At 38.8% G+C, this 3,379-nt stretch overlaps 1 non-coding gene across 1 annotated transcript; it reads right to left on the minus strand.

The window, feature by feature from the left end:
* Positions 1-2,930: 2,930 nt before the first annotated feature.
* Positions 2,931-3,037, minus strand: LOC141705702 (small nucleolar RNA R71). Its single transcript, XR_012568456.1, has one exon. It is a non-coding gene; the product is annotated as a small nucleolar RNA R71 (small nucleolar RNA).
* Positions 3,038-3,379: the final 342 nt, after the last annotated feature.

Genomic DNA, 3,379 nt, shown 5'->3' on the forward strand with positions numbered 1-3,379 from the left:
ACTTGTTATTTGTTGTTGAACCACTTCATGAAGAGCAATGAAAGACTGTCTGAGATTTTTGACATTTTTTTCCATAATAGACAGATCTAGCCTTGTCATTTGGTCAGCAAAGTGTTGAAACTTTGAAGTGATCTTGACTTGAGAGGGTATAATCTCATCCATCTTCTATTTAACAGTTTCCTTACCCTGTCTTCATGACCAATCAACCTGAGTTCTAGAGCTCTTCCAAAAAGATGGAAAGCTTTGAGTTGGGCTTTGGAAACTTCATTGATTGCATCATAAAATTCAGTAGGGGTTAAGGCTTTAGCATTGCTTCCCAAAATAGTCAAAAATCTTCCCTGAATTTAGCTAAAACATCCTCCATCTCCAGATTATAGTCCTTGTTCAGCCAAGCATCACAGTTGCCATCCTGTTTAGCTTCATTAACAATTTCATCTTGTTGTTCTTCGACATCTATTTGATATGAGAGCATTATGGCTTGGTAATCCTGGTTAGACATATATGAGGTTAGGAGTTGTTGAGAGATCTGTGCAAGGCTTGCAAGCTGATCTGTCACACCCCAAACCAATAACATACACACATGGAACAAAAATGAACCATAATTATATTACAAACTTATAAGTCCAAAAGATGATAATAATATGAATACAAACCCAACCAAAAATAATAACAATCCCAAGATCTTTACAAGTTCAGAGTTTGGAACAACCCTTCTAACTAATACCACAATTACATACTGGCGGATTTCGCCTAGTTTATATATTCTACCTGCGCCCTCAAATGGTCTTCACCCTGCCTACCAGTTGACTTACGGGCGGTCTGCTTGGTACGTGTTGAGTGACATTTATGACACTTTATAGTGCTCTAATAAGCTTTGAATTGATGCATTTGTACTCAAGTTGTTAAGTGTTTTAACGTGTTTTCTAGTAGTTTTGCATTTCAGGCATTAATCTATGAATCAGGTGAATTAGCATTGTTTTGGTGCTAATTTGGTGTCAAGGTGGTGTTAGAATAAAAGCCCGTGGAAAGCCGGCTCGAAGAAGCAAGGAAAAAGATGAAATAAGAATTTTCCCCAGAAGGACGGCGCGCCCGCGCTGTGATAGCGGGCGCCCGCGCCAGGATTCCAGAAAGGCAGCGCGCCCGCGTAGCGCGGGGTGCGCCAGTATGAAAAATATGAATCCTGATTCTAATTTGATTCTAAGTGGGGAGACTTCCAGATTGCAAATGGCCGCTATATATTCAAATAAGAACGTTTCATGAGGGAGACGTATCAAAGCGCAAGGAGAGCCGTAAGAAGACCGTTTTTAGCACGATTCAACGAAGACGAAGAAGATTTTTTACTTGTGAATCTTTGTTTTAAGTTGTATTTGGATGCTAGTTTTCTTACTTGTGAACCTTACTCTTGTTTTGTACGTGGTTTTAGTTATTCGTTATAAAGACTACGTTTGTTATACCATGCTTTCATCGGAACCCACGTTAATGATGAGTCCGATTATGGGCTAATCGTTATCGCGGGGTTCTAGCGGATTTATTATGGATTTCTTTAGTTATATTGTTTCGATGCCTTAGTATGTGGTGATTGATTGATATCCTAGTATTGGTTGTGCGTATTCGTCTTATGAGCGTCGCGAACTTATAAGATAGTGTGTCAGTTCTTAATGAAGTGATAGTGAATTTAAGGATTTAGAACTTGCCATGCTAGCATAGGTTCATGTATTTGTTTTGCATGATTAGTAGATAATTTTAACCATCTTACTTGCCCTGTGTAATCAAGATAGATTACTTGTGCTTAAACCGTTATGTTATCAAATTCTATAGGCATATAGGGTCTCAATATAATTGGTGTCTATTCAGCTTCTATCTCTTTTGTGGATGTCTGGTAGTATCGTATCCGTGCAACGAAAGTTGGTGTTTATCAATTTTTTCTTATCTGATTAGTGTCATCACCATTGCATGCTAAGGTTGAGAACAATAAGGCTATTGAATGAAGTATTTAATGAAGTTAGAATCCCATGTTTGTCATATATATTAATTTAATCAATCGTATTCTCGTAGTTATAATTGTTAGCTCAATTCTTAGTTATAAACAACCTCAATTTGTTATTATCTTAGCATTGAATAATAACCATACATTGTTACTTAAGTGCGTAAATTAATTAGTTAACCAATACAGTCTCTGTGGGAACGAACTAGAAAAGATTCTATACTACTTGCGAACGTGTATACTTGTGTGTATTATTAGCGCGTGTTTAGCGACTAACAAGTTTTTGGCGCCGCTACCGGGGACTGCAGTGTTAATTATTAGTTTATGTATCTTCCATCAGTGGTCGTTAAAGTTCATTGACTCAGACATTGTTACTTATCTATTTCCTTGTCTTATTTCAGGCACTCTAGCGAGTGTGTATGCATACGTTCGCGTACTCGTAAGAGAACACTGGATAAAGCCAAGGAAGAAGTTGTTATAGTTCGTAAGGAAGTTTTCGAGGAAGAAAAGAAGGTAGAAGAAGAAGAGAAAGTTGAAGACCCATCTTTAGTAGAGATGGGTGATCAAGCGGAAAATCCGAAGGCTTTGATGGACTATTCTTAGCCTAAGATTAATGACATACAGTCAAACATCATCAGACCAACCATCAGGGCTAACACTTTTAAGATCAAGTCAAGCACGATTTAGATGATACAAAACTCAGTTCAGTTTGGGGGTTCTCCTACTGAAGACCCCAACATGCACATCAGGGATTTCATCGAGGATCTGTGACACCTTCAAGTTTAATGATGTAACTGAAGATGCTATCAAGCTATGCCTCTTCCCATTCTCTCTAAGGGACAAGGCTAAGTGCTAGTTACATTCTCTACTAGCAGGGTCTATCACTACTTGGGAGTATCTTGCACAAAAGTTTCTCACTAAATTCTTCCCTATGGCAAAGACTGCTGTAATCAGGAATGCTCTTACTCAGTTTGCTCAGCTAACAGGAGAATCTCTGTGTGAGGCTTGGGATCGATATAAGGAGATGCTAAGGAAGTGCCCACACCATGGCATGCCTGATTGGATGATTATCAATTGTTTCTATAATGGATTGGGTGCTACTTCTCGACCCATGCTTGATACAGCATCAAGAGGAGACTTGTGGGCTAAAAGCTACGATGAAGCTTATGAACTTATTGAACTGATGGCTGCTAATGAGTACCAGAATCCTTCCGAGAGACTGACTCAGGGAAAGGTAACAAGAATTCTGGAGTTGGACGCAACAACTGCTATCAATGCCCAACTTAAGGCTTTAACGATGAAGGTGGACACTTTGACTAATTATGGATTTAATCAATCACCAGTGTCTACGAGCTATGGCTGGTGCCCATAAGACTGATCAGTGTACAATTTCTA

The sequence above is a fragment of the Apium graveolens genome, unplaced genomic scaffold (genome assembly GCF_009905375.1).
Source record: "Apium graveolens cultivar Ventura unplaced genomic scaffold, ASM990537v1 ctg9244, whole genome shotgun sequence".
Taxonomy (NCBI): Eukaryota; Viridiplantae; Streptophyta; class Magnoliopsida; order Apiales; family Apiaceae; genus Apium; species Apium graveolens.